At 42.0% G+C, this 23,220-nt stretch overlaps 1 long non-coding RNA gene across 3 annotated transcripts in view; it reads left to right on the forward strand.

The window, feature by feature from the left end:
* LOC122460727 overlaps window positions 1-9,927 on the forward strand; it is a 28,738-nt gene extending 18,811 nt beyond the window's left edge. For 2 of the 3 annotated variants that reach the window (XR_006282197.1, XR_006282195.1), the window contains 3 exons: window positions 4,521-4,622; window positions 7,173-7,395; window positions 9,351-9,927. This is a non-coding gene — a long non-coding RNA (uncharacterized LOC122460727). The remainder of the gene's footprint in view (window positions 1-4,520; window positions 4,623-7,172; window positions 7,396-9,350) is intronic. The other variant, XR_006282196.1, reaches the window with a different exon arrangement.
* Window positions 9,928-23,220: the final 13,293 nt, after the last annotated feature.

A 23,220-nucleotide genomic window follows, 5' to 3' on the forward strand; every position in this document is an offset into this window, starting at 1 on the left:
AACCAGGCAGAGGAACAATGCCCACTGTGCCAGGCCAGATGCTGGACTGGTGGCTGCAAAGTTGCTGTAACAGAGCGTGCCCATGAGTCAGGCGTAAATTAGAGCTGATCAGAAAATAGATTATTTGTTGTGGTGAATTTTGACTTGAAATTTTTGAATTATTGCAAACCAGTGCTTATTTTGAACTGAAATATTTTGGTTTTTGGCAAAAACAAAATCATTTTTTGAGTATTTGGTTTTTCAACTACATATTAATATTTTTCAGGGAAAACAGACACTTTCTGTGAAAATGTTTGTTTAATCAAAGTCCCAGATTTTCCATGAAAACAGTTTTGATGGAAAATATTTGAACAGCCCTAGCTCAAATCCATTGTGCTATCTCTGCCATAGAGTTCCCCCTCACCAATGTTGTGTAGTTGTCTCTGTGGGGGAGGGGTAGGAAGGGGAAGGGGTGATTACAGCCCAAATCAATATGAAGATTGAAGAAGACAAAGCAGTTGTGGAAAAAAATATTTCAGCAAAGTATTGAAGATGTCACTCTGTTGAAAATTCATAGGCTGTCTATTGCAATTATTTCATTGCTATCAATGGAGAAGTATATTATAAGACTAAAAATAGATGAAAAATCAGAACCATATTTTTTGATCCCAAATTCATGTTTAAAGGAAGTAATCATTGGCAAAATTCTCTTCCGAACAGTGCTGTGATATTAGCTTTGGTTAACACAAAAAATGTTTGTGTTAACCATCAAATACATGAAGAAGTAATGTATCAATTAACGTCCCAAGCTGGGCAAATAATTCACAATGAATAATTTACTTTACAAAAATCCTAACTTGTTCTATCACAAATTGTCTGCAAGCAAATCCTAATAATCTTGAGTGTATTTATTCATAACTATTCCCTAAATTTCTGCAATTAATACTTGGCAATTTGTGTGTTATCAAGCAGTTAGCTGTGAGTATTTAACATTTGAGCGGTTTTGATTGGTCAGACAAGTCACATGGCATGAGTTGATACCATGATGGGATGAACTTAGCTGCTAAAATCAGGACTCTGGTGTTGTGATTGATTGTGCCTATTAATTCAAAAATTGCTTTCTGGAAATATTGTACAGCATTCGTTTTAAAATTCTGTGTTTCTGAGAACATCCCTGCCAGTAAGCTTATTAGCTGGAACTTTCACATAAGGCAAGTACAAATGGAGCTCGAACACAGTCCACAAGAATTCATTTTAAAATTCAAACACATACTTGTGGACAACGTTTTGCAGTATTTCCCCAGCTTTACTAACATCAAGAGGCCATGTGACCAGAGCTGGTTGAAAAAATTCAGATGAAAAGTTTTTTCATCATGATTAGCCCATTTCTTTAAATAAAAATGCTAAATAGAAATGGTTCAATTTCAACTAATTTCTGATGAAACCAGGCAGGGTTTTGAAACCTGCTTGGTTTTCTTCCAGCTCACTAACTGACTCCTCTGTAGCCTGGACTTCCAGGGTCCATGTCAGCCCTGCAATGCAAACTTCCCTGGAGCTGGGGATCCCAGACTTTCCAGGGTCTGTGGTTCTGGGGCAGCCTGCCATGCTGACTGCCTTGGAGCTAGAACCCCAGAGCTTCCTGACTCCCAGGCCAGCTGGGTAGCCCAACTCCTGGCAGGGGACTGAAGGAGAACCAGAAGCCTGGATGTTCCAGCTGCGTTGGGAGCCTCAGAACTTGGGAACCAGCATATTGGGGTGCTTTTTTGGAATGCCACTGGGCCTAGAACAGTGGTACTCTTTGTCTACACAGTGAATATGAAGCAAATCATAATCTCAGCCCTACTCTATATTTTTTCCAAAGGAAAAAAAGCATATCCTTTCTGTGAAATAAAACTCAGTTGGGCCCCATTCCTGTGATAAGCTCTTCATGAACTTAAGGGTCTGCGTATGCAATCCAATTGCATGTGGATCTCCCTTCCACATTTGAGAGAAATGATGGTGCTATATTTCACTACAAACACTGATACAACATTTACATCTGCACAGAACATAAGTTTAGGAAGGATTTCTTGCTGGTTAATCTTTGAAATTTTACCATAGATGAGATTTACCATAAGTAAGAATGGTGAGTTAGTTTGAGAGTAAAACAAGGTTGAAGCCAATCCTTTGCATGTATTAACCATTTTAGGATTTAAATAAATTTTCTTCTCATTTGGTGGCCGCTAAGGGAACCCCTCCCCCAGTGCATTGACAACTAAACCAAACTTCCTCCAACAGAGTGCGGCCTAGGAAGTCCGTTCTGTTCTTTACTCTGTCACTCACTTGCAATGTAGCTGATTGAGTCACATACCTCTGTACATATTTTACAGATAATTTGTACGTGAAGCAGACACATGTACCTATTTCATACAGTATCGGCTTTTGTTATTGCTTGTAAGATCTCTGGATGACAGGTTTTCTACAAGGGTCTGCCTGCCTTACACACTTATCAAGTTCAAAAAAATTATGATGCAAGGAGTTAGCTGACACAATGCTGACTGACTGGTCACTGTGGATGTTGATCACGATTTGGCCTGCCTACATCGGTGATGGTGTCAGCTAACTTCACTCTTCACAACCATATTTGACCAAGCTCACATTTTCTAATGTAGCAAAGCCATAAGAGCAATGTATTGTTATAATCAGTAAAGATGTTTAACTCCTGAAAAGAGGGCTTTCCAATGGGAATGCCTGACACAACTTTGTGTATAGTGGTGCTACAATATATACTTTTGTGGCATATGTTTAAGTAAATTCAAAGTACTGTAAGTGGCACCTAAACTAATGTAAATACATGTAAAATGGTTATCATCGTTTTCACTCTGGTGAAAGTCTTGAAAAGAATGTGGAGGAGAGAAGCTGGGAAGAGTAAATGTTATTAGCAGAGTCAATGTGGCAGAACAATATCACTTTCTGAGAGAGTATCGGGGACAATGTAAACACAGTGGAGAGGAAACAGCATCTTAAAGCTTTAATTGTGTGTTTTGGGCAAAAGTAAAGTCAACTGGGCCACTTCCAGTATAAATTCCCTGTATCCAGTACTAAATAGCATTAGAGTCTAAATAAGGATTTGAACACAAATGCCTTCAACTCCAGCAAGATACCGAGACTAAAGGATCTGTTCCATGAAACACAATATCTGCAGCCTATGTGAAAAGGGAATCCTAGATCTGCTCTTTTTGAAGCTTAAATCTTGATTCAGGGTGCAAAAATTGCACAAGTCCCTACAGAACTCTGATTCTGGGCCTTAGCGAAGATTCACTGCTCATCCCCACTTGACTATGACTGAGCTGGAGGTGTCGCCATTTGCCACACCTATATATGGAAAGCTGCCCACAGTGATGTCAATGATGCAAGAGTGATTCAGCTGAGAATGCTGAGGGAAAACACTGAAATGAGGACATGAGGGATGGCTCAGAAGCTGGCTCACACAAGGTGTTCTTAAAGGAAAATGCACAGAGTTTGGGCTTATGTCTGCCCTCACTCTGCCAAAAGGCACTGAATGTTGTGGATTATGTGGGCTTTATCCAGTAGAGAAACTCTTTCTCTGCATAGCACATGACAGCCCAAGAGACAATGACCTATCTTACATGTATTTTTTCTAGTGGTCTGTGCTTCATTCAGTCAAAACTGCTTCTTTAGCAGAACAAACACACACAGGGCTACCACTTTTATGAATCTAGACATCACACACCATATCGTTTTGCATCACCACTTTTACACATGTATCTGAGTTCATTTGCTTTGCATGCACAAATGTGCACCATTTGTAGTTTAAATCAGTCAGCAGGAGGCCTAGCTCACACATTTGGGAGATATCTAGACTAGCAAAAAGGTGTTTTTTAAAAGATGGTAGCTAGCATAGCATAATAGCTAGTTTAACCAACGTACTTTAAACACCTGGTATAGGCAAGACAAGCTGTATTTTGACCTGTGTCGGCTGATTGAGATAAAACCTAGGCCTTCAGCTGGCTAATACACATGAAAATACAACGTGCTGCCTATGCTAGGCATTTAAAATGTGTTGGTTAAAACATATTTTAACTTTTCTCTTATTTGAGACTTACTCTAGTGTAACCCATTGGTCAGTGTGTGGTACAGATCCACCTCTGTGCCCCATCTGCAGACCATATGAGTAGAGTCAGACCTTGCAGGTATTATAGGGTCCCTGGCTCTGTGTCAGCTTCCCAGACAGACTGCCTTGGAGTTAGGGTCCCCAGGACTCCCCAGCTCCTTAGCAGCTCGCCAGGTGGGCTGTCGAGGTTCCAGGGCTCCCTAGGACCCAGAGGACTTGGGGACACCAGCACCCCAGCGAGATGGTGACCAGTTCTCCATCTAGCTGGCTACCAGGGGAGCCAGATGGCTGGTTCTCCATCTGCCTGGCTGCTTGGGCTGCCCTCCTGGAGTGGAAGTGGGTAGCTCAGCTCCTTGGCTGCTGGCCAGGAAGCCAAGCAGCTGTTCTGTGAAAAATTCTGAGATTATTGTTTTTCATTCCACTACAGAACTAATTTTTTCCCCAAAATCTTGGAAATTTTTGCAGAACGAAAAATCTCATTCCAGCTCAGCTCTTTGTATAAATCTGTTTATAGCCCCAGCAACCTAAGGTGAGTTATTTCTTTACCTCAAACTGTTTAATCCCCAGTGTGTCAGCCAAGATGGTAGCTGTTACGCTGTCACTCACAAGATAGGTGCAATGTCACTCTTGTGTAATCCAGGTTGAGTAGGTAAATGTTCTTTGGCCACAGTTCCTCTTCATTCTTCAGCTTATGGTGTAACTGGTGGTTTGTGTCTAGGAGATAAGATAGTGTATACGGTGTCCTGCTGGTAGTTATATCACGTTGCAGGGAATCATGGCTAAAAATAGCCATTGTGCAGGTTATAACTCTAAGTCTGTCTGTAAGAATGCACAACTTGTTTTTGGGCAAGAAGGGTCCAACTCCTGTTTTTTCAGTTATACTATTTTTGGGGGGAATATGGAAAACCAACAACGTCAATTTTGGATTTTTCTGTTGGGGGCTGTCAGGACAAAGCACCATCTCCCATAAAGCCTGCAGGAAAGCTGCACATAACTTAATAATGACCTTTGGTATTAGCTTTGCATGCAGCCCCTCCCAACTGATGAGCCTCTGAGAGGAGTGGAGGCCCAGGGGCTGCCAAAGGCCAGGTGACGGGCTGGCAGTTCGGGTCTGGTGCTGTCAGGGTAGTGCAGAGGCACTGGGATTCAGTAGCTGCCCTAACAGCCATGCATTTTGCAGGATGATCCTCCTATAAACTTTTCACTCAGTGTAAACAATCCAGTGGGAATTCTGTCAGGGGAAACTCTATCTAGCTATTTCTATGGCCACCATTGCCATACTATCTAACACCTCCAAAACATTAATGTATATAGCCTCATGACATCCCTGAGGTCCGGGGAAGTAGTACCCCCATTTCACAGAAGGGGAACTAGGCACAGAGAGATTAAATGACCTGACCAAGGTCACACAGGAAGTCTGTGGTACAGCTGAGAGTTGACCTTGGACCTGCTGAGTGCTATTCTAGTGCCTTAACACCAGATCATCCTCCCTCTCCTCACTTGGTTTGCAGATTCCTATATGGTTTCACCATGGGAAGGGATGATATGGGCTTTAATCAAATCTGTGCTGGGATCCTGTATACTACTGCTGCCTGCTTCCTATTTATTTGCACATGCTTTGACCCTCAATGAATCTGAAGTTGCTCTCAGAGACCAGTGCCATGCTCCAGGATTTTGATTACCTCATCTATCAGTGTCACACTTAAAGGAACAGGAGGTAGACAGACAACTGTTATATCAGGGCTGCAGACAGAGCTGGGACCCTGAGTTTGTCATTAGAGGGAACAAGGCTCCAGGGGGATGAGAAGTTAGCTGGATACAGATTCTTGGAATAAAATTTTCAAAAGCACCCAAATGTCTTAGGCCTTGTCTACACAGGAAAGTTTTACCAGGTACATTGTGTGCACCAGGCATTAGCTGCCCTCTTCACACCCTGCCTGAAGAAGGTGTCCTGTTGAGGTAGAAGAGTGAGTTTAGACCTCCAAGAACTGCCAAGAGAGCCCACAGGATCATTGCTAGAAGACCAGGAGCAGGAAAGATTTAAAAGGACTGGCTGCTTCTTCTAGGGACAGTTCTAGGTGAAGCTAAAATTGAGGAGGAAGGATCTCCTCTGTTGGAACCCAAGAGGTTCAGGAGGGCCGGACCTCTTTGACTGAGTCAGCAGAAGATTGGTTTTGTTTTACTTTGTGGAATTTAAAGTCCAGTTGGCCATTCTGAGTTGGACATCAATTGACTTGAAGGGAGCTCACTTCATGAAATGGTCCATTGGTTCAGGTGAACCTGTGACATGCTGATATAGATGTTCTGGTATAACCCCTGTGTGGGCACTCTTATTCTGGTATGAAAGTATTGGTGGCAGGGGCACCATTTAGGGAGGGCAGGGGGAGTTTCATACGGGAGGTCTGCACATGCCCCAGCCACCCTGGCCCAATCAGGAGCAACGGAGGCTTTAACCCGCAGGAGGAGGGGGCTGGCTCCTCTAATGAGGAGCTGAAGGGGCATGTCCTAGCCACAATCCCTCCAATTGGGCACTAGGGGCAGGGGGGCTCTCTTCCAGTGAGAAGCGAGGATGGTGATTCAAACTGAGTCTGACAGCTCTGAAGAAGGGGGCTTGCACAGCCTAGCCTGCTGGGGTCTAACAGCAGCATGGCCAACGCTGGCCCGGGGGAAAAGAAAAGGGGATCGGCTCCTGGGAGGGGCAGTGAGTAGGGCCTCTGAGGGTGGGCCAGGCAAGGAAGGGGTCAGTCAGGATGGGAGTGGGGAGCATAGGGTCCCCGGTGGTGGTGGGGGAGCACAAGGTATCCTGTGGTGGGGGTGGGAGGGAGAAGCAGAAAGTCCCCATTGGTGGTGGTGGGAAGCAAAGGGGGAGCACAGGGCCCCCACTCGTGGTGGGGGGAGTAGTGGGGTGGGAAAGGGGTGTCAATCTCCAGGGGTGAGTCCTGAGGGAGCAGGCAGTGAGTGTGGGAGGAGCAGCTGAGGGGGACCAGTCCCTGGGGCAAGGATCCTGAGGGAGTGGGAGCTGAAGAACGGTGGGGGGCAAGGAGCAGCTAAGTGGGTTTTGGGGTCTGTCTGTCCTCAGAGAATCAGGGAGCACTCTCACGTCTCTCTGGGAAGAGACTGGGGACAGACCCTTCTCATCCAGAGCTGTCATGTCCACTAGCAGTTGCACCTTCAAGGGAAGGTGAATGTCCATTGCTGTGCTGCAAATTCTGCCAGCAGGTGCTGAGCTCTTGAAGGATGAAAGCTGTACTGTAGACCAACAAAGAGATGGACCTGTACGCCACCAACATCCTACCCGCCAGGTAAGTCCCCTTCAGCTACCACCTGCGAGCATCTCAACAGCTGACTAATGTTACAGCAGTGCCTAAAGACCTTAATGACTAGGAATCCCTCATTGTGCTCAGCACCATACAAACCAATAAGAAGGCCCAGTTCCTGCCCCACAGATCTCAATCTAATCCTTATAATTCCATATGGCAGACAGGCAAGTAGTAGTATTCCCAATTCACAGCAACAGGCACTGAGGCACATCATCAATTTTTTTTTCTCAGCTTTAAAATGTGGAATTTTCTTGGTGTTTGGTTTTAAATATTTTCCTGTGAGAACTGCAACTCAATCACTGCAGTGTTGTGTTTATGAGCCTTATGGAAAGTAACTAGCCTTTAAACAGAAGTGAAAGTGACTTGAAAGTGTCAGTTTGACTCCTGTTTAAAGTCAGTTTCTAGTCTATTAATATTTGTGGTAGGTAACACCCTTAGAGCCCCAGGCAGGTGCAGTATAAACTCATGGGGCCTTGCACTAGTAGGACGTTTCCAAAAGTTAAATGATCTATTCCCAGTTTGGTGAACTGCAAGAAGTAAATAGTCTAAATGATAGAAAGTAATATAGACTTTTCTGCAATTGTTCCAATTGTTGTATTCAAGAGTTAGTAACAAAGTAAGAATATACATTAAAATTTTAAATGGAACCAGTGTCCCTTATGTGACTTTGCCACAAGATGTCAGAACATGTTAGTATTAGAACTAGAAATGTATCTCAGCCCAGCTCCCCATTCTGCTACTCCACCCTCAAGACTACACACTCTCCTAGCTAATGGCTTAGATGAATGGATCATAAGAATGTTCATTGGCATATCTTGTACATCCAGCCTGGCAAAAATAAATGTTGGTTTTTCTTTAAAGTCCAGTTGTGGTCAGAAAAGTGGTTCTGTAAAAATGTTACCACAATGAAAGACCTCTACTTTCTCTGTTTCAAGTCAAATCTGTTTATTTTATGGATACAAACATGTTTTTACTCTTAATGGTGCAGGAACCAACATCAGTCAAGGAAAGCAAACTGTATTCTGTTTGGCCTCAGACATCAACAGAATTGTTAAATGCATTGCTGGTGAAGATGAAAGAAGCAGAAAGAACCCAATTTGAATTTCAGAGTTAAGCAAGGATAGGAATTTAAAAAAAAAATCTTGTTAACTGATTAATTTAATCTGGAGTCAGAGAATGAATAACTATGTGTTAAGGCTCCAAAACTGATACCTCAAGGCTTGGAATTGGGAATATCTTGCTGTATTATCCCCTGATTGTTCTAAATTTACATATAAATTTAAAATATGGCTTTAACTGGTGTTTGTGTATATATATATTTCTTTCTTTATATAGAGGAATTAGATACAGTGCTCCTGTCAGCTAATTTCTAAGTTATCTGCAAACAAAAAACCCCAAAAAAACCAACAACCCCAAAACCAAAAAAAACCCCAACCCCCAAAACAAAAATAACTATACTGATATATTTATACTGGTATAACTGATACAACTTCATTGGGTAGACAAACTGTCTCTCCAGAAAAAGGGGACTTAAGCTCCTAGAAGCACCCAACTGACTTGAACATTTTACCCTTTGTCTTGTTCAATTTTTTTTTTTTAAGAATTCACTTAATTTTCTGTTCCTCTAAGCTCGCACCCTTCCCCAGCCCCAAAGACATAACCTTAAATGTAATCATTAGTTGGAACAACTGAAGCCTTTAATCTGGTGCAGATGCCTAAAAAGGCTGAAAGCCCCTGGTATAGATAGCCTAAAACTGCCTTGAAGGGCTACGCAGTTGCTTGAAGTAAATAAAACTAAAGAACTGCAAATGATTTCCAAATCTGTATCTGTTATTTCTCTATAAGGAATGTTAAAGCAACCTTAAACAGATAAATAACTTACAAAGTGGAATGGGTTTTTTCCTTTTCTTTCTTTTTTTTTAAATATCCAATTGCAGATGGACCAGAACTCCATGGTGCTGAGAGATTAGTCCTGTCCTTTCCTTGGGGCAATTACATGACCACTTTAGGCTCTCACGCATGTGAGGAGGGAGAAGAAAAACAAGATGTGCAAGGATGTAAGTCAGGCTATAACCATGAACACCTAATCAATGCCATCGAACAGCTGTCAAAGGAGATGCTACCATCTTCCTTGTTGTTGAAAAGCAACCCAAGAGTCCCTGAAGACACAGTGTCTGGGACATGTAGGTGAGAATTCTTCAATCTCTTCCTCGAATCTCAATCCTCTGGATGTTTGCCTACAGAGAGGGCAACAGCAATAAATTGCATTAAATATAAATGAATACAGTAGAAATTCTTCCATGGATATTCTAGATACTTCACTGTTATTGCCCATCTCAGAAGGCTCATTGGGTGATGACTTGCCATCTCCTCTTTTATTGTCCAGTTCATGAGTTAATCCTTCTGGCTGCCGTTTGAAGCTGTGAGCAATTAATAATTCATCACTGTTTGCTGAAAGTATATTGTGTTGTGTGAAAGAGATGTAATATCAAAATATATAAAATAATTTCTGGAGTCATTGATTTGACCTGCTCTCTCTTTCTCTTAATCTTTTGGTAACGTAAGGAGTGGAATTTGAGCATTATTACACTAGGGTTTTATTAATAGATTAGTGACTGTAGAAATAAAAACAACAAAATCTATGTGTATAATTTGAAGGCAAACTCTCCCCTCCATTAATCCAGCCTTAAAGATCTGCTGTAAACAAATGCATTTCAAGGGAAAGTTGCTGAAAAAACAAAATCCATTTTTAAAAAAGTAAACATGATACAAATGTCTGTCTAAAAAACTCTAAACCCTGAGTTGCTGAGTATTTGCTATAATTCTCTAATCTGAACATTTACATAAACGTTTAAGGCTGATTAAAAATATATTCACCGTATTTTATCTATATTGATTTTTCAACATCTATACCAATTGTGTTCAGAAATAAACAGCCACGCTTGAGCTGTGAGAGTTTGCTCATATTTCAAACTTTGTTTCCAATCGTTCAGTGGTTCTCAACCTATTTACCATTGTGGGCTGCATCCACTACTACCTGTATGGCCCTGAGGATGTCACATAGGCTGCAGCTGTGTGCTGATTGGGCTGCAGGTTGAGAACCACTGATCTAGGCCTAAGAGTATTGCAAAGGGATGGAGTATCAAATGCACCTTTCCCTTTATGGTTATAAATCAGACCCTTAATTCTACAGTGTAAACTCTCTCTAGTTTGCTATGTAATACCACCACTTTCACATACATCTTCCAAACATGTAATAAACATGTTTATTGCAGTATGAGATATGCACCAATTGCTATCACTCATTAATGAGTGCACAACTGACTTGCACAACCTTGAACCACACTGTGTGCGTGAAGTATGAATGAGAAGTAAACAACAGTTTGTTTCTCTCTCTGTTCTTTTGCATAGAGCAACCTGTTAATATATGTGTTATAAATAAAATGTTCCTGTGATAGAGACTTTAAAGAGCCATTTTAGGGTGCATGCCACCTCTTTGCTTATGTGATATATAGGACTCCAGACTTGAAAACTGTCCATTGCCTCAACTGGAATCTGCTGTTCCCACCAACATTCCCTCCTGCCTTCTTCCCCCAGCCCACCTTTGCTCTCTGAATTAGACAGCTGAATGTGAAACAGATTTACTTAAAAATGCATACAAAAGGGCATGGGATGTATTAAACTTGAGAAGGATGACAGTGCCAGTCTGACTCATGGTTTGCCAGTCATAAAATCGTGTCACTGGTAACACATGCAGTTACTTGTTTGCTCAGCAATGAACCAATGTGTTATGTACCCCGTATGTGCATTGCACTCTAACAGCTAGAAAGCCCAATTAGCATAAAATTGTGTGTGTTCTTACATATAACATCACATTGGTATTCTTGCTGTTGAGATCATATTTGCTTGCTGTAAGGAGCCATCTATTGAGGGTTTACTGTACATAAAAGTGAAGAAACTTCTTTTAGCATTTTTATCTAGGCATGGAACTCTCTAAGTAAAAGTGACCAAACATTTTATTTTTGTGCACTAATTCTGTAGTCCTAACTATTGCAAACAATAACATTACCATGTAGGAGTGGTGTGTTGTACTTAGTGATCATGTGGTGACCTTTCCTCTTTTTAAGAAATACCAGATCATAAAATATATACTTGGTTTGATTCAGACTTGGCATTACTCCACTGACTTCACTGGAATTGCAGCAGGTTTGAATTTGGCCTACTGCCTTTAATTTCCTTGCCTGAGCATTTCAGTAAACATATGTGGAGCTCCAGATACACCGTGTGCCTGCCCACTTGAATTTCACTGCCAGATCTTGAAATTATTATTTGCATTACAGCAACATCTAGAGACCCCCATTGTATTACATGCTGTACAAACACATAGTCAAAGACAGTCTCAAATTGCTTATAATCTAACTAAACAAGACAGAGAATGTGGGGGAGAAGGAGGCAAAAGGCTGAATTATCATCTTATTTCACTAATGGGGAGCTGAAGCACAGAGAGATTCAGTGATGTGCCCTAGAAGATCACACAAGAAGTGTATGGCAGAGCTGGAAATTTATCTCAATCTCCTTAGTCCTGATTCAAGGCCTTAGCCAGTTAAGACCATCCTTCCTCTCTTACATAAACACAGGCAACATAATAGTTAGTCATTTGAACAGTAATCACTCTTGTTTAATTTTTTTTCTTTAAAAACTCCCAATGAAATTAAACAGAACAAAAATGCTACAATACAGCTGGGAATGTCAATACAGCAAAAAACAGGAAACTCTAAGTTGATGCACCCACATCAACAATGACATGGCTATGTTGCAAATTTTTATTATTATCAATTTAACACCCTGCAGTGTACTGCAAAATGCTACTGTAGACATGCTATTAAATACTAAACTGTTAAGTCTTTCATGAGAATGGAAGTGCCTTGCCTGCTCATGGGGGGGCGGGTGGGAGAGTGAGACTCTTTGCTGTGCCCCTGGAGGCCCAATACAGACTGCACATCCCTGAGATGGGGGAAATACAGATGGTTTGAAGTCACCTTTGTGCAGGAGCAAAGTTGATCTGTGTCTGCTGATTCGTGTGTGCGCGAGGGGTGCAGAGTGAGGGCAGCAGTGTTACTCAGCATGCTCACTACAAGTCAAGCAGGAAATCGGGGGGCATGTGACCCTGTTTCTTCCTCCCCCCCCCCACCTGTTGTCTCTGCTCAGTAATCTGGACTGCTCTGGGGTCTAAAACAGCATCCTGTGTAAATCAGAGCTGTCTTCCTATGCCCTGCTTTACCCTAGCAGCCTGAGGGCTGCTTATGGGATGCTCCACAATCTGAAGCATTCTAGAATCTCCCTAGAGGGGATCACTAGGGACAATCCTCCTTTGCCCTTTGAACACCTCTTGTGGTGGGAGTTTGCAAGGGGGTAGCCCAGAGCCACTTTCAGCAGCCTTATGTTGTGTCTGCACTGGGCGGGGGATTCTCCCCTGGCTTCTTGCAGCATAATGCCAGCTCCTATACTCTACCAGAGTATGACAGAGCGGCTGGGCGGAGGAAAGTATCTGACCCTAAAAAGATTATAATTCCTCAGACAGGGACATTGTTATGTTTTTCCATGCACAAAGAACAACCAGTCTAATGTTGGGACTATTTCAGATAGAATCAAAAAAGTCTCTATGGGAGAGCACAGTGTGTCTCTCCTCTGTACTGACTATAATTCTGAGAACAAAATGGCAGCTGCAGAGTTTTTAGACATTTAAAGGTGCAGTACACAGTAAACAAAGCCACTCGCTTTTCATAGCTACATTGTACACTGGTATAGTTAAAGTGGTGCAACTTTTGTGTGTAGACAAACCATTGGCCTACAAAATTCACCCATTGCTCCATAAAGAGGATATCACCCTGAGTTATTTTCTACCTGTCAGTCATTTTACACTCATTATTCCTGGCTATTTTAGAAAGTGCAAACAAAGAGCAGTCATTAAAAAAAATCCATATTTTAATGGGGTAAACAGTACTTGATTGAATAGCTAGTTAATTTAAGAGGGAGAATTTAATGGCTGTAACTAAAGGTTTAAAAAACAGACAAACAGAACCACGCAAAATGTATTTGTTATGATTATTTCATCATAGATTTTAAAAGTTTAGTTTTATATTTGCAATTTGTGAGCTGAGAGAATGAGCTGAATTCAGTCAAATTGGTTTGTTCTTTGTCAATCTGTGGTCACCATAGCTACCATTTCAATCTGTTAACATATGTGGTATTATTTTGTTCCCTTCTCTTAAATGCTTTATTCACAGATGCTGTCAAGATTTCCCTTTGTACATATCTGATCTGTTTGTGCCAGATTTGGCTCTGTGCCTTTTCAAATGAGAGTCTTAGAGATGGCTACTAAATGATTAGACACTCAAATAGTACAGCAATGGGGACTAGGTATATGCACCTAGGTGGAGACAAGTCTATGATTCCAGTAGTGACCAGTGGGCCCTGGGGAGAAATACATTGGGAAGACAATGTAGGAGGTCTCTCTTTTGCTTATATGATCTATAGATGTAGGCCTTTTTAGTTGTGTTGGGCCAAAACTTCAGCTAGTGTAAATCAACATAGATCCATTACATTCAATGGAGCATCACCAATTTGCACCAGCTGAGGCTATGCTCCTGTAATGGGGTTCATTATAAAATTGTTTTGTCAGGAGCCTAGCACTCAAGGGACGTACAGTTAATACATCTGAACAAATAAACAAATGACATTTGATATCTTCTATTTTCTTTTTCTACTTTCAGCTCCATAGAGCAGGTTCACACTGCCACTGAATAGTGGTGTGTATCTGCTCTGTACAGTGTAAACGATCAGCAGTATTTAGCTGATATAAAATTATTCAGATTTCAGATCTGAACTGGCATAGCATGAAAAATAAGCTTTTTTTGTGAATGGGAAGACAATTAAGGCAACTTGTTTTTCTTTTCTGACACTGTAAGAAGCAGGTAACAATACTGAGACTAGTACATGTACTGTACAATTTGTAACGTGGAAGCCACAAGGAAATCAATCAACCTGAATATATACTGAAAGTCCATTTTCACAATGAAGCTCTGGCTATAATTTTTTCCCCTTTCACGCAAGGCTTTTTAAAAACCCTTTGGTTAAAAGCACATTGGGCCTGATTTTCAAAGGGACTGCTGAGTGCCCACACCTCCTGTTGACTTTAACAGGTGTTGTAGCTGTTCAGAACTTCTGACAATCAGGCCCCTAACTCTAATTCATGCAGAGAGTAGCTGGAGAAGCTGTCTCTGAAGCAGTATTGTAATGAGGGGATAATTCCACTCTGTCTGTCTCTCTTTCATGCCTTTCAGTATAGATGAAAGAGCGATGGGGAGTAATGTTATCTGCACCAAAAGGGAAATTTTGATTTCCCGATCCTACCTTCCCCTGAGCAGGGATGATATCATATCACAACTCACAGTAAGTCACAGCTGCTTTTCCAGTATAAAGCCTATTTTGGAGGATTCCTAGCTAAGCTATAAAAATTCACTGAGCATGTGTGAATAGAAACCAAATTGACAAGATAGACCGTAACAGCTCTGAAAGGGCCATTAGTGCCTGTCGTGTGAAAACTCTATTCTTTAAAGAGCAAGTATTATTCACATTTACACAAGAGACTGTAACTGCTCCTTTTAAATCACTACTGCCTATCAGAGAAACAGACATGAAGAAGAGCTCTGTGTGACTCTCAAGCTTGCCTCTCTCACCAACAGAAGTTGGTCCAATAAAAGATATTACCTTACCCACCTGGCCTCTCTATCAAAGAAACAATCAGAACCAATACCACGATACATAGAAGCACCAGGGGGAAGATTCTTGTTCTTGAATAAACTGATGTCAAACCAGAGTATTTCCATTGTTCCAGTGGACTTATGCCAGTTTTATGCCAGTCACTTTAGATTTACACTGGTGTTATTCTGATATGTGATAGTGATGAGCATGGTATAAATGTTTAGCTAGATACATAAGCCCCTTCGTTTTCAGTTTCAGCCCATTTTTACCAAAAAAATCCCAGGTGTTTCAAAAAGTATTATTTGTTTTTTTTTCCAATTTTTACCCTACTTTTGTATCATTCATATATATTAAAAATAACTTGTTTTATTAGGAAAATGCAATACGTTGCATGAGATATATTTATTACGATAATACATTAGCCTGTGTGTATATGCAAACCTGCCTGTTGAAGTAAGGCTATGTATTAGTCTAGAAGATACACACAGTAAATAAGCAGACATGCACACAAGCTCTGAAGTGCATGCATATCTGCACGTACTGATGAATCTCACACCCACCACGTATACATTTCAAGCAGACAGCAGATAACAGTTTAAAGATCTGACACACTAAAATGAGAAGAAAACAAAAATCTGAATCAGAATATGTTTCAGAACCCAATGAAGTATTCAGAAGTTTTAAAAAAACAAAAACAGGACAAAAGGATTAAGTGTATGTGCTGCAAATTATTAAATCTAAATATTTACAGGCTATTAGTTCTAAGTCTACAACAATGAACTGTTAATTCAAATTAAAAGTTTTATTTGGAGATTAGAGATATATAGTTTTCTTAAACTCAGAAGTGGCATTGTGTTTTGAGTTCTGTTTTAGTTCTGCAGCAAACCACATTGAATTCTGTTCCTGAAAGCATTAATCTATTGAATACTTTCCCCCTGGTCCTTCTGTCCACCAAAATAAACTATGAAAAATTATTCATAGTTTTTTGCACCGATTTTCACATGGTTTTGTTGTTGTAGTAATAAACACCGATACATTCCTGGCAAAAATTAAATAAAATAAAAATTGAAAATGAAGGGCCGATAGAAATATCAGAAACTGGTCCAACCCTCCTTGTTTCCTGAGAGAAATCTCCACAACGGGTTTTTGTGAAAGTATCACATTTTATCAGAAAGAACCCAGTATGCAAGAAACAACATTTTACCCACATGCTTGCTGCTCTTGTGGAGCATGAGAGAAATATCTAGTGTTTTCAGTCTTAAATGTAAAATATGTAAGTAAAAGAAAATGTAAGGAGTGTGTGGCCATTTGTTTTACTGTGATTTTAAAAGATACTGTCATGATATTTTCTTAATTTTTAAATTGTTCCTTAGATGCTGATAATCCCTCGGACATTTGACACTAAATCAAAGTTTTACTGGTTTATCTTCTCTAGGCTTCGCATGCGTTTGACGTTTTCTTTAGAAAATAGCACTGATGCTTTTGCTTCAACACCTCTCTCCTGCATGCAAGACTTTGGAAACAGATTTACAATAAGGGGAGGGAGGAGAATCACATTTTGACCCTATAGTCTTGACAGCATGCCTTAGAGTCAACAATCTGGTCATAGAAACACTGGGCCTGATTCAGTGGAGTCACTCCCAATATAAATCAGAACAGCCCATTGTTCTGGGGCCTATTTTTCATGTAGATTCCATTCACTCTTACAATATCTTCTTTGCTCCTTCTACATTTTTGGTGTTTTGTAGCAATTTCAAGGGATTTTCTGATGCTTACAAAGGGCCAGATTGTCACCTCCTACAGAATAACCCGTGGGAGGAGAGAAACTCAATATAGTTTCCCTTACTTTCCTTTCCCTCTGATGGGAGTGGATGGGGAAGCAAAGGTGGTTGTGGTTATAGGAGGCCCCCCAGCCTCCCAACTACACAAATCATAAGGCCTTTAGTATGGATTTAGGAGCTAACCTCCAGGTACAGCTGCTGCTCAGCAGGACCCCCTCCCCCCTTCCTGTTTCCTATTTGAGCTACCCTGTTGTTGGCTACTCAGTAAGCAGTTGCAGAGGAGGCCTAAAGGGAGGTAATGGAAATCCCAGCTGTTTTACTTCCTGGAAATCTGTACAGAGCTCTTGTCTGTGCCCTAGAAATCTATGGAGCCCCTTACATGTGGTGATCCAGTGGTAAGACAGTTGCACAAGAGTGGAATCTGAGGGGTTGCAGAGATGGCACTCCTCTCCCTCTGTGCTAACTTGCTACTCCTCACATGTGGATCTTTGCAACAAGATCCTGGCCACTGAAAGCACTGGAACTGCTCAACTATGAGAGGATAGTACATAGGAGTTTTTATAGTGGGTCAGACTAATGTGCCATCTCGTCCACTATCCTTGCCACCAAAAATGGTCAGTATCAGATGCTTCAGAAGAGGTGCAAGAAACCCTGCAGTAAGTAGGCAGTTCTAGGATATCAGCTCCCTGAGGAAAATTTTCTCCCAAGTCTCAGTAACTCAAGATTGGTTTAAACTCTGATGTATGAGGGATTATATCCCTTCCAAAGCTCTTTTTTAAATTAACATTTACTCTGATAGTTCTGGATGTTCTTGTAATTCGCACAAATGTCTAATTGCCTTTTGAATCCCATTAAACTCTTGGCCTCACTTATGTCTTGTTGCAAAGAGTTCCACAGGCAAATCATGTTCGGTATGGAAAAGCATTTCCTTTGATCAGCTTTAAATTTGCCACCTTTCAGTTTCATTGTCAGGCCTATGTGATGTGCAGCACATGCTCCGTTATTGCACTAGATGGTGTGGTATGAAGATAAAGACATTGGCTGAAATCCCAGTCTTCAAACTCCCATTGCCTTCAATAGGGCCAGAGTTACACTCAGGATCTCTGTATTGAGGGTAGGGTAAAAATGTGAATTGTAATAAAAAAGTTTATGAAAAGATAGTGATGATCCTCAAGGTCACCTGTTACAGTAGCCTGCACTAAATTGGCTACTTAAAAGAAACCCATTTGCACTTTGCTTAGCCCACCAAGGCTGGTCTATGCTGTGAGATATATTTGAAAACATGAGTTCAAACATTCATTTGAAATGTAATGCTTCTGAAAGGTGCCAGACTGAAGCCTGAAGCCCTCTGTTTATCTATAGATCAGATTAAAGCAAAGATGGCAGCCATGCAAGATTCCTCACGGTGACTAGCTAATGTGCCTCAATCCCAACCTGGCATCTGAGCACCTCTAGAGGGAAAAAGATACCACTCTCTGTGTACATTTAGTGCTTCGCTTCTCTGCTGAGCCAGGGCGCCAGTGTATGTGATGATAATTTCATATATGTGGAACTTGCCTAACTCTGGTCCTTGTTTCATTCCCAGCATTTCCCCTCTTTTCCTAACCCCAAAGCATCTCCTTTGGGCCCTCCTTTTTTAAACTCTCACTATCCCATCGTACTGTCAACCACCTCATCTCCTTCACTATTGCCCATCTGCAGGGATCAGGTGGAGTAGGCGGAGAAGGTGGTGGTACTCTTTCAGCCTCTGGCCCCAGAATAAACTCCACCCATGTGATTGGCCAAAATAAGATGCCATACACAATAGGTTGTGAAGATGTTAAAAATATCATTGTTTCGCTGCTTCGCTCCAGTGGGTTCCTTGAATCTGGCTCTCTCTTGGTAAGGCTTGAATAGGCCTTGGGCACTGCTACACTCCTTGGGCTTGGCTCCTTCTTGATTGGGGAATAAAATAAGTGGTGGCTGTGACGCTGGCAGACTAGGTGTCAGCTCTTGCAAAGGCTTTAGGACTCAGTCAAGCACTGACAAATTCATTGCTGGAAACCAAAATGTTTCACCTGTGCATTAAGATGGTTAAGATGGGTATTGAACTTCTAAAAATGTGTTTAGACTTTATTACATGCTTGTAAATTGCTGCAGAATTAATCTCAACTATGATATCATTGTCACATGCTGTACGGTAATTGTGGTGCGGCAGCTGCTCCACCCCCATGAAAGAGTGGACTGGGTCAGGCCAGTGCAGCTGCGCAGTGTGGCAGCCATAGGGAAGGGCCTGCTGGGAGCCAATCAGGGCTGAGCTTTAGGCGGCCAATCAGGGCCAGGCTCAGCCCTATATAAAGGCTGCCTAGGAAGGGAGTGGTCAATCTGTCCTAGACCTTTGTGAGGGAAGGTCTATCTCCTGAGCAGGAGACCAGCACCTAGGACAGCGCTGTGCTGGGCAGGCTTGGGGAAGTAGAGGAGAGTGCCAGACTGCTGACCCTGAGTAGAAGGGTCTAGAAGGTGTAATGGGGTCAGAGGGGAAGTGATGCAGGGAAGACTGAAGGCAAGGGGAGAGAAGGAGGGCAGGGAGGCTGCTGTTAGAGGGTCTCTAGGTCAGGGCCTAGAGTAGTGGGTGGGCCTGGGTCCCCCCTGCCCCCTTGTGCTGCACTAGGCTGTGGAGCAGTGGCTGAGTCAGGCTGCCCCCTGACATAAGGGGGGCTAGACTTGGGGGTTGTAGCAAGCCACTAAGGCCTGTGCAAAGATTCCTGATAACCCTTTCCCACCCTGAGAAGGGGGTGAGTGTGGACTTGGGGGCACTGCCAGAGGGCAGTGTCCTGAAGAGAATGCTGCAAGCTGGGAGCAATGTGGGTCAAGATGCTAAGCAAGGGCAAGAGACTGATGGGACACCACTAGCAGAGGATGCTCTGCATGAACTGAGCTAATTCCCTGACCAAACAGCAGGAGATGCTGCAGTGGTGAGTCCCAACCCTGTCACAGTAATTTAAGTTTTTGCTTTATAATTTAAAAAAAAAAGTTTGCTCTGAAACTGTGAACCCAGTCAAGAGGGATCATCTCCTGCCCATCAAGAAGGCTGATCAAAACTAAATGGGCCACTGAGATGTCACAATAAGACTTTGTTCATTGCCCCTTCACACCAATGAAGCGGCTGCATGCAAAAGGACTCATCCCATCAGCCTGAGTTCTGGAAGAAGGAAATAAAAATAGCTGACAAAAAAATCCCTCTTTTGCTGTTTGGACTCTCGCAGAAGCAAAAATCTCCAGAGTTAACCTGGGTTAGCCTTAAAAAAACATTCAAAGCTGACAAATTATTACAACTCTTTTTAAAACCATAGACTGTAACTCATTTGTCTATATATGCTTGCCTGTTTTAACCTTGTAGTAACTCCCTCATTTATTTTTTCAGATAATAAATCCTGAATTAGTTTACTATCGGATTGGCTACAAGCACTGTCTTAGGTGGGAGAGCTAAGGCCTAAACTGACCTGGGGTTAATGACTGGTCTCTTGGGACTGGAAGCAACCTGAATATTTTGTGATCTTTAGTGTAAAGCAGCCATTTATCACTAAGTACAGCTTGCCTGGATGACAAGATAGACTGGAATGCCCAAGGAGTGACTACATGGTAAGACTGTCCTAGTGCTTTAGGAGTTCACACTTGTTACTGGGTTGGTGAAATCTAATAGAACATGCAACCAGTTTAGGGCCTCTGCCCTGCTTCTTGACAATCTGCACTGAGACTGGCACTCACGGTCATGAGCCACTCCAGACAATGTGACATAGGCATCTCCCAAATACCACCCATTTTTGTTATCAAAATGAAATATTACCGCTGGGAAATTGTGTGGCTTTGGGACCCTCCATCCCGTTTGCTACCTGAACAATTTAATAGTTAGCAATATTTACATTTAAATTATCTTCCCTAGGCATCTGAGTTAACACACCATTGAAACTGAATACCATACCTCACACCTCTCAGTGCCGTTGCTTTTTGTGTGGTTACAGAACTGGGGCACACTTAGCTCCACAAATGTGAGCCTTCTCCACAACCATAACTAAAGACTGTTGTATCTAGCTGAGGAGCTGAGCTGTGTCAAGATAAACCTTTTATTATGAACAGGAACTGTGCACAGAACTGAGATACCCAAAACTTCCTACTATGGGTAGCTTCAGCCTGCTATTGCCCTTCCCTGGGCTTTTGTTCCAGCTGGAAGTGTCACAGGAAACCAAAGACTCTGCCTAGAGCAAGGGCTCTCAAACTAGACGGTGGGATCCGCGGGGTTTGCAAGGTTATTACAATGGGGGGGGGGTTGTGAGCTGTCAGCCTCCACCCCAAACCCCACTTTGCATCCAGCATTTATAATAGTGTTAAAGTATTTAATTTATAATGCGGGGGGTGTCACACTCAGAGGCATGCTATGTGAAAGGGGTCATCAGTATAAAAGTTTGAGAACCACTAGTCTAGAGGGTACAGGAAATATGGCATCTCTGCACTTCTGGGAGGACATAATTTACAGCACAGAGATTTAATTAAGAACATAATGGCCATACTGGGTCAGACCAAAGATCCACCCAACCCAGTATCCTGTCGACCAACAGTGGCCAATGGCAGGTGCCCCAGAGGGAGTGAACCTAACAGGTGATCGGTGATCTCTCTCCTACCATCCATCTCCACCCTCTGACAAACAGAGGCTAGGGACACCATTCCTTATCCATCTGGCTAATAGCGATAAATTCAAAGAGGTTAAGTCCATTAATCCAGTTCTCTTTTAAACCCTGTTATAGTCCTAGCCTTCCCAACATCCGCAGGCAAAGAGTTCCACAGGTTGACTGTGCTGTGTGAAGAACTTCCTTTTATTTGTTTTAAACCTGCTGCCCATTAATTTCATTTGGTGGCCCCTAGTTCTTATATTATGGGAACAAGTAAATAACTTTTCCTTATTCACTTTGTCCACACCACTCATGATTTTTATATACCTCTATCATATGCGCCCTTAGTCTCCTCTTTTCCAAGTTGAAAAGTCCTAGCCTCTTTAATCTCTCCTCATATGGGACCCATTCCAAACCCCTAATCATTTTAGTTGCTCTTCTCTGAACCTTTTTTAAAAAAAAAAATAAAACTGAGATTCTGGAGAACAAGATAGTAGCTTCCTAGAGGTTTCAATTGGTGTATGGGCAAGAACCAGCTATTTCTGTGCCCTGCCTATCTGCTCCTCACCTTCCACCTGGCACTTCCCTGACTTCCAGTCCATCAAAGTATATGACTTCTCTGCTGCTCTCAGCTCTCTCCTCAGTTGTTAGTTCACTCAGTTGTCTCCATCATTCTGGACTCCTTTGCTCCTCTCTTCAGTCTTAGTCTATCACAGTAACCCCCAACCATATTCCCTTGGCTCCCGCTCTACTGAGAAAATCCCATCACCCTGCTGAGTTCACTACAAATTTCTTCTCTTTTTGTGTATGTCTACACTACAGCACTGTAGCACCAGAGTGTAGGCATGACCTACATAGGTGGAAGGCATTTTTCCATCAGAGTAGTTAATCTGCCCCTCCAAGTGGTGGTAGCTAAGTTGACCAAAGAAGTCGTCTGTTGACCTACTTGTGTCTACACTGGGGGTTAGATAGACCTAACTGTGATGCTAAAAGTGCAAAATTTTTCACAGCCTTGAGTGGTGTAGTCAAGTTGAACTAATTAAGTGTAGACTGGGCCTTGATTTCAATGGAAGCTAGGTGTGTAGGTGCTTTTGAAAGTCCCACCAGGCACCTATTATTTACATTTAGGCATCTAAATACCTTTAAAAATCTGGCCCTTAGCCACCCAAATCCCCTTGAAAGTGAATAGGAGGAAATTGGGCACCTAATTTCCTTAAACTGCTTTGAAAATTCCAGCCTAAATTTTGTGTAAAGCTGCTGTCATGGAGCTCTAATATAAGAGATTAGAAATCAGTTTCTGATCTGCTTCCACAGTGATTTAACACCTATAGAAAGAACCTTAATGTTTATTTTGAGACATCTTGTTCAAGGCTTAAGGTTTTTTCTGACAGTCATTTAATGTGCAGAGACCACTCCCTGCTATGCTGACAAACAATGAGACACTATTGACTTGTACTCCCTATCTATATCTGTCTCTTGCCTTTTTTATTTAGATTTACTTGGTCAGACTGTTTTTGTTCTGTTTGAACACTGCCTACAACAATGGGGTCCTGGTCTCTGCTTAGGTGTGATGGGAATATGAATAATAATCTGTAGTAAATCTGTGTACAGACTGG

The sequence above is a fragment of the Dermochelys coriacea genome, chromosome 6 (genome assembly GCF_009764565.3).
Source record: "Dermochelys coriacea isolate rDerCor1 chromosome 6, rDerCor1.pri.v4, whole genome shotgun sequence".
Lineage (NCBI taxonomy): Eukaryota > Metazoa > Chordata > Testudines > Dermochelyidae > Dermochelys > Dermochelys coriacea.